The 8,582-nt window shown below is 37.9% G+C and overlaps 1 non-coding gene across 1 annotated transcript; it reads left to right on the forward strand.

Annotated features, from left to right (window-relative positions):
• The first annotated feature begins 7,669 nt into the window (after positions 1-7,669).
• LOC122072408 lies at positions 7,670-7,776 on the forward strand. The gene has a single exon (XR_006138425.1). It is a non-coding gene; the product is annotated as a small nucleolar RNA R71 (small nucleolar RNA).
• Positions 7,777-8,582: the final 806 nt, after the last annotated feature.

Below are 8,582 nucleotides of genomic sequence, written 5' to 3' on the forward strand. Positions count from 1 at the left end.
TAAAAGAGAGAAACCCACAATTGATAGTGAGATCTTTTGAGTCCAAAAGTGCTAAGATGGAGGAGAGAGAAGAGAGAAATAAACTTGGAGAAATTTCCTATAATTATTTTGCTTATTTTCTTTCCTTTTTTTTAATTTATTTTTCTCTTCTTTTTCTACCTCCAAGGGACGATTTTCCGTCTTGTTTTTTGTGATTTGGATAATCTTTTGGAGATGATGTGGAGGAGAGAGAAGATTTGGACAAGATTTATTTCTCCCTTTTTTTTTCTTTCCTTTTTTTTTCTTCTCTTCTTGCGCAAGAAACCCCTCCATGCCCTTAGTGCTTCAAGTGAGTGAAAAGCAGAAAATCTTCAACAAAATTCTCTAAAAAAACAACCATGAGATTTAAACTTGAGACCTCTTGGTGAGCAAGGGAATTTTGCACACCATAGTTCACCAACTATGCTAGGTAGTTGTTGTTACCAAAAATGAATCTTCAATCACTTAAGGATGTGTTCCATCGATCCTTGTTGGCATTTGGAATATTCCTTGTACCACTGGGGCAACTGCAAATGGGCTGGTTCTGCATCTCAATTCAGTTCTAATCCATTATTCTTTTTCTGACCCGAAAAGAATAATCACTTGTACGGGTGACCAAACGAATGTGTATTTTTAATTGAACACGTCCATCTTACTCAGAATTTCGTCCTCTTCACAACCATGAAAAGAAATAGGACCTCTTTACGTGTAAAATTGAAGATATAGCGTCCGATAGTCCTTAAGGCCTTGAAAATATAAAACCTGCAAAAAGAGAGTAAAACCCAAGGTAGCTCCATTCTAAATATGTAAAATGCATGTTTTACTACCCTAGATTTTACACATAAATGTGCTCATCAAAATTCCCCCACACTTAGACTTTGCTAGTCCTCGAACAAAACAAAAAGAAAAAGAATAAAGACAAAAAACCTAACTCACTTTCGTAGGAATCACGGTTGCAATTGGCATGTGCAACAAACCTTCAAACCCCTAGGTCACCCCTAGTGGACGAGTTGTGTCTCGTGGGTGTTTGCAATGAATATACACCCAAAATTCAAAATAAACAAATCCCAACTTTGGCTAAAGGTAAGGCCTATACCGATCCGAAGCAAATATAATTTCTCTTACAAGGGACCCCCACACTTGAACTTTTATTACCCTTTATCAATTCCAGGCACTAGCATATTTCTTAATTTGGAACTCACCTCGTCTCTTCCAAAACATCCTTATCTTAGGGCAAAACCACTTGTGAAGAAATAGGGAACCAATGACTAAGGCGTTGGAGTGTTTTTGACCAAACATGTTACCAAGCAATAATGACATTTGCACATTTTTTTTTTTTTTTTTGATAATAAACTCTATTCTACTCCACTACTTTTGGCCTGAATGACATGGTGGAGCAAACACCAGACACCCAAGTTACTATGTAGCTTCGCTTTTTTGCATATGTCCACAAAGGCAGTGATGCTAGAGTTACTTCAGAGGTTTCCTCCCAAGGAATTTCGATCAAGACACCACGCTTCCTGAGGCGCAATGCCCTGTCTAGTTCCGAGGGAATCAACTCTTATTCTTCTTTATACCACATTTCACATTTCATTTAAAATTGTGCATTTGTCAACCCATGCCAAATTAAAAAGAAGGTCTCAACTCCAAATCAAAAGTACAAGGAACCCACAGACTTACATATGGTCCATCACCATAAAACAGGGGTCTCTTATTTTTCAAAAGAAAGTCTCATCTCAAGACACAAGCATGTTTCTTTCTTCTCAACAAGGTTTTTATACGTTCAAAATGGGTACTTAATCAAAACTTTTATTTTCATACATCAAGCAATTGAATGGTATGATCATTAGCCAAAAGCTAAAGTAGGACTTCATCCTTAGCAAGCTAAAACAAAAAATAAAAAAATGAAAAAAAAAAAAGACTAACAAAACAAAGTGGAAAAAAAAAACAAACTAGTTTCCCTCCCCCACACTTAAGTCATGCAATGTCCTCAATGCATGGAAATAATTAAGAGCAAAGACAATGCAAGGGGGTCATACCTAATTAAAAGTTAGTCATCAATGTAAAGAGGTTCATGGAGATCTATGACCTCTTCACTACTAGTATTAGGAAACTCAAAGAACAGTTTCAAACGCTGACCATTAACTTTCGAAATTACCCCTGTTCCTGGATTCAAAATCTCTACAGTCCCATGGGGATATACATTATGGACAATAAACGGGTCATCCCATCGAGATCTAAGCTTACCACGGAAAAGATGCAATCGAGAGTTGTACAATAAGACCTTATCACCAATTGTAAAAGATTTGCATAGAATGTGCTTATCATGGAAAGCTTTGGTTTTTTCCTTATAAATCCTAGAACTTTCATAGGCATCATTCCTATGTTCCTCTAACTCAGATAGTTGGAGCCTACAATGAATTCTCGCATCAGACAAATCAAAGTTAAGCTTCTTGATGGCCCAAAAGGCCTTATGCTCCAACTCAACTAGTAAGTGACAAGCTTTTCTATACACCAAACGGTAGGGAGACTGACCAAGGTCAGTCTTGAATGCAGTCCGATGGGCCCACAAGGCATCAATGAGCCTAAGGGACCACTCCTTACGGTTGGGATTAACAGTTTTCTCTAAGATTTGTTTGATCTGCCTATTAGACACCTCCACTTGGCCACTAGTTTGGGGGTGATAAGGGGTAGATAACTTATGGGTGATCCCATACTTTTTCATTAAGGTTTCAAAGGGCCGATTACAAAAATGAGTACCCCTATCACTAATTATTGCACGTGGTGCACCAAAGCGGGAAAAAATGCTCTCTTTGAGAAATTAGACCACCACTTTGTGGTCATTAGATTTACAAGGTATGGCCTCTATCCATTTAGAAACATAATCAAAGACCAAAAGTATGTATAAATTCCCAAAGGAATTAGGGAATGGTCCCATGAAATCGATGCCCCATACATCAAAGATCTCAACAACCAAAATAGGGTTGAGGGGCATCATGTTCCTCTTATTGATACTGCCAAAAGACTGGCAGGCGGGACAAGCCTTACAAAAATCGAAAGCATCTCTAAAAAGAGTGGGCCAATAAAATCCACATTGGAGAACCTTTGCGGTAATCTTCTTAGGTCCAAAGTATCCACTACATGCATGATCATGACAAAAAAAGAGAATGGAATGTTGCTCATGATCAGAAACACATCGTTGGATAATCTGATCCGAACATATCTTAAATAAATAAGGATTATCCCAGAAAAAGTGTTTAACTTGGGAATGAAACCTATACTTATCTTGGGTGGACCAGTGATCTAGAGTCACACCTGAAACTAAGAAGTTGACAATGTCAGCAAACCATGGTTCACTAGACATTGCAAATAATTGTTCATCTGGAAAGTTCTCGTTGACTGAAGAATCGACAGTCAAGGAATTGGAAAGCCGGGATAAATGGTCTGCAACTAAGTTTTCAACTCATTTCTTATCCCTAATTTCTAAATCAAACTCTTGCAAAAGTAAAACCCACCTAATGAGACGGGCTTTGGCATCCTTCTTCTGAACTAGGTATCTGAGGGAAGAATGATCAGTATACACCACCACATATGAACCAACTAAGTAAGATGAAAACTTTTCTAATGCAAACACAACAGCTAAAAATTCTTTTTCAATGGTTGTATAATTGAGTTGTGCATCATTTAAGGTCCTACTAGCATAGTAAATGACAGTGGGCAACTTATTAATCCTTTGACCCAAAACTGCTCCTATGGCAAAATCCGAAGCATCACACATCAGTTCAAAAGCTTCAGTCCAAACAGGTGGTTGAACAATGGGTGCATTGGTCAACTCCTTCTTAAGTTGCTTGAAGGATTCTAGGCACTCTTTAAAAAATTCAAAAGTTTGATCTTTGGCAAGTAATGAGGTGAGAGGTCGGGCTAACTGACTAAAGTTCTTAATAAACCTTCTGTAGAAGCCTACATGCCCTAGAAAGGACCGAACATCCTTAACAGATTGAGGAGGTGGTAAATTATCAATTAAATCCACTTTGGCTCTATCTACCTTAATTCCCTCCTTGAATATTATATAGCCTAAAATAATACCATATTTAACCATGAAATGACATTTCTCCCAATTCAAAACCAAATTCTTAGATATGCACCTTTTCAAAACTAGGGAAATATGATGAAGACATTCAAAATAGGAATTTCCATGAATTGAAAAGTCATCCATAAATACTTCTAAGAATTTTTTGACCATGTCAGAAAAGATGCTCATCATGCATCGTTGGAATGTAGCAGGGGCATTGCAAAGCCCAAAGGGCATACGCCTGTAAGCAAATGTTCCACATTGGCATGTAAAAGTGGTCTTATGTTGGTCCTCTAAAGCAATTGGGATCTGGTTATAGCCGGAATATCCATCAAAAAAGCAATAGTATTCATGTCCAGCTAACCTCTCTAACATCTGGTCAATGAATGGCAATGGGAAGTGGTCCTTTCAGGTTGCCGCATTTAACTTCCTGTAGTCAATGCACACACGCCATCCTGTTTGGACACAGGTAGGGATCAATTCATTATTGGCATTAGGAACTACAGTCACACTAGACTTCTTAGGCACTATGTGAACTGGGTTTACCCATTGGCTATCAGAAATAAGATAAATTATTCCATGATCCAAGCACTTTAGGATCTCTTTCTTAATGGCTTCCATCATCACTGGGTTAGCTCTTCTTTGGGGTTCCGTGGATGGTTTGAAATCTTCCATAAGATGTATATGATGTTGCACAATAGAAGGGCTTATACCCTTGATATCAGTCATGGTCCAACCTAGGGCTTCCTTATTATCTTTTAACACTTTAAGTAACTCCTCTTCCTGGCTAGAAGTCAAATTTGAAGAAATTATTACAGGAAGAGTCTGGTCAAGCCCTAGGAAAGCATACCTGAAATTAGATGGCAACTCCTTAAAATCTAGCTTAGGGGACTCAACTATGGAAGGTTTGAAAATGGAATTGGAAGGGGGTCCTAAGGGCTCCACAAGTGTGTGAAGACTCAAGACTTCAGAAAAGAAATTTTCACTATCATCATCCAACTCATCCATACACTCTTGGAATTCTGAATCAAAATTAATATCAGAGTTGGAAACTAAATCATCAGAAAAATCCAGAAAATCCTCAAGCATATTGATCTCTTCTTCCATATGTGGTTGCTTGCCAATCCTAAACATGTTAAACTCAACAGTTTGGTTACCAAAAGATAATCTTAGGAAACCATTCCAGCAGTTGATTAATGCATTACTGGTAGCCAAGAATGGTCTTCCTAGAATTATTGGGATCTCATCCTTGGTTGAGAAGGGCTTATTATCTAACACAATAAAATCAACAGGAAAAATAAATTTCCCCACCTTTAGTAAGACATCCTCAACCATCCCTTTAGGAATCTTAATAGACCTATCTGCCAACTGAAGAGTAGTTCCAGTGGCTTTCAATTCTTCCAATCCTAGTTGCTTGTACACATGGTAAGGTAAAAGATTCACACTTGTGCCAAGGTCAAGTAAGGCATGCTCAATGTAGGTGTGGCCTATGATACAAGATATGGTAGGACTCCCTGGATCCTTATACTTGGCTGCTATAGGCTAAGTAATTATGGAACTAATGTTACCTGCCAAGAACGCCTTTTTGGGCACACTAGTGATACGTTTGTGAATACACAAATCTTTCAGTACCTTTGCATAGGCGGGGATCTGGGATATGGCATCCAAAAGAGGGATGTTCACTTCTAACTTTTTGAAGACTTCTAAAATTTTATCCATGGAAGCAGTCTTCTTTTTGTGTACCAAGTGATTAGGAAATGGGATAGGATGAACATAAGGACTGTTAGGGATTTGTCCCTGTTCAGAAGAATCATTTTCGGTTTCCTCAACCAAATCATCTTTAGTTTTAGAAAAATCTTTAGGTTCATCAGACAAACCTGGAACAAGAGGCACACTTATGTCCTCAACTGAAGGAGAGTTAATAGGAGCAATAGATGAGGAAGATTTAGGAACGCTTTGTTGGTACTCTCTACCACTCCTAAGGGCATAAACAACATTACATTGGTTAGAGGGCCCTTGTCGGGTCTAATCTTGTACTATATTCAGTGGTGCATTAGTTGATGTTTATGGACTAACAGGCTGATGATGCCTAGGGTTAGGCTCTGGTTGACTGGGTAAAGTTCCTTTCTCCCTCTCACGCATAATTGAGACAACTTGAGTGAGTTCTCTCATAAGATTTTGATGGCTTGTCATGAGGAGGGCCATATTTTTTTTCAAGTCACTTATTCTACTTGCCTCTCCAGTATTGGTAAACCCAGGGGGTTACTGATAAGATGATAGGAGAGGGGCCCTAGGAAAACTAGCCTGAGGTCCTACATTTGACCTAGGAAAAGTATTTTGGAAAAAATATTATTGTGCAAAAGGAGGCCTTTGGAGTCTAGGTTGACCTTGATTATGAAAATTGGAGGGTCCTACTAGGTTGCCCTGATTTCAAGAGAAATTTGGGTGATTTCTCCATCTTGGATTGTAGGTGTTACTATATGGATTATTCTAGTATAAGGCATTAACACTATCATTAGAAGTGCCCCCAGAGGTATTGGGGCATTCTTCTATGATATGTCCAGGGGACTGGCACCAAGCACAATTCTTAACCAAATTGACTGATGATGGCTCTCTAGGAACAATACCTCAATCCTCTTGATTAGGCTATCCAAATAGGCTTCCTTGGCTACTATCCCATTCAAAAAATATCCTTTCCCTCCTATGGTTCTTTCACTCTCTTGGGTTGATTCTCACTCACGGGTTTTGTCAGCTAAGTCAAGTAAGAATTCTCATGCCTTTCCTTCATCTGTAAAGGATGTGAATCCCTCGGGTATGGTTTTAAGTATCGGTGCGTATCGTGCAGTATCGGTCGATACGTATCCGTATCGGTAGGCATCGGCACGATACATACCGATACGTATCATAAAAATTTTAAAACCCTTATGTATCGATACGTATCCTACGATACGCACCGATACACCACCAATACGCACCGATACTCACCGATACGTACCGATACTCTATGAAAAATTCAAAATTGAAGTGAAATGTATGTTTCGGTATGTATCGGTATGTATCGATACGTATCGATGCATATCGGTATGTATCGACCGATACACACCGATACGGTCATAAAATGGCCAAAATGGATAGTTTTTGAGAAAAACATAATTTTTTGAGGTGTTTTTGTTCCAAAGTTGCTGCCAACCATTTTTCTCTCTAACTAAAGTAGAAATCAAGGTTGGGAACAAGGATTTTACATTGATGGGACAATTACAAACCTTGGATTCTTAGTACGATACTCTCAATTTACTGTTTATGCATAATAAATGTTATATATAAATTTTTTTAACTATTTTTTTATACAAATGTGTATAAAAAAGTGTTTCATATACATTTATGTGCGTATCTTTAGTGTATCTTAGCGTATCTCCGATACGATACAATACCCTCCGATACATATCTTAATTTTGACCGACCGATACGACGACTGATACCGATACTTTAATCCTTGCCCTCGGGACACATAGACTCTATCATTTGTTTAGTTGGATAATCAATACCCTCATAAATATTTGACATAAATGATATAGTTCTAGGCCATGGTGAGGGCATTCTTAGAGTAGATCCTTGAATCTCTCCATAAGTTTGAAAAATGACTCACTAGTCTTTTGCCTAAACTGAAGGATATCACTTCTAAGCTTATTGGTCTTGTGAGTTGGGAAAAACTTCTTGAGGAAGACAACTGTGAATTGTTCCCATGAGGTTATAGAATTTGTGGATAACCCATACAACCACTTCTTAGCTTGGTCTTTCAATGTAAAAGTGATAAACCTAAGCTTAACAGCATCATCAGAAAGTTGTTGGATCTTAATTAGAACACATACCTCTTCAAATTCCCTTAGAAATAGGTATGCATCCTCAGAAGTCAACCCATGGAAGTGGGGCAACATAGTGATGTATTGAGATTTGAGTTCAAAATTATTGCCCTGGGCTTGTGGTAGAACTATGCAGGAAGGTTGGGCTGTTCTAATAGGGTAGAACCAATCTTTTAGAGATTTAGGTGAAGGGTTTTGATGTTGGTCTCCCATATTAAAAGGTTTTAAAGAGAGCAAACGTATAGGGTTACTACTTGTTGGATCTATTCTTTCTAATCGATTCTTAGTATTACGTACCCACTTAACACTCATGCAATAGAAAACTACCCACAACTAGAGGAAGACAAGCACAAAAGAATGGATAGCAAAACTTTTTTTTTTAATGATTTTTTGATTTTTTTTTTAAATTTTTTTTTTTTTTTTTCCTCTTCTTTTTTGGCCTCTAAGGGACGATTTTCCTTCTTACTTTGTGTGATTTGGACAATCTTTTGGTGATGATGTGGAGGAGAGAGAAGATTTGGACAAGATTTATTTCTCCTTTATTATTATTTTTTTTTAATAATAAACTCTATTCTACTCCACTACTTTTGGCTTGAATGACATGGTGGAGCAAACACCAGACACCCAAGTTA

This window comes from Macadamia integrifolia, chromosome 2 (assembly GCF_013358625.1).
Source record: "Macadamia integrifolia cultivar HAES 741 chromosome 2, SCU_Mint_v3, whole genome shotgun sequence".
NCBI classification, from domain to species: domain Eukaryota; kingdom Viridiplantae; phylum Streptophyta; class Magnoliopsida; order Proteales; family Proteaceae; genus Macadamia; species Macadamia integrifolia.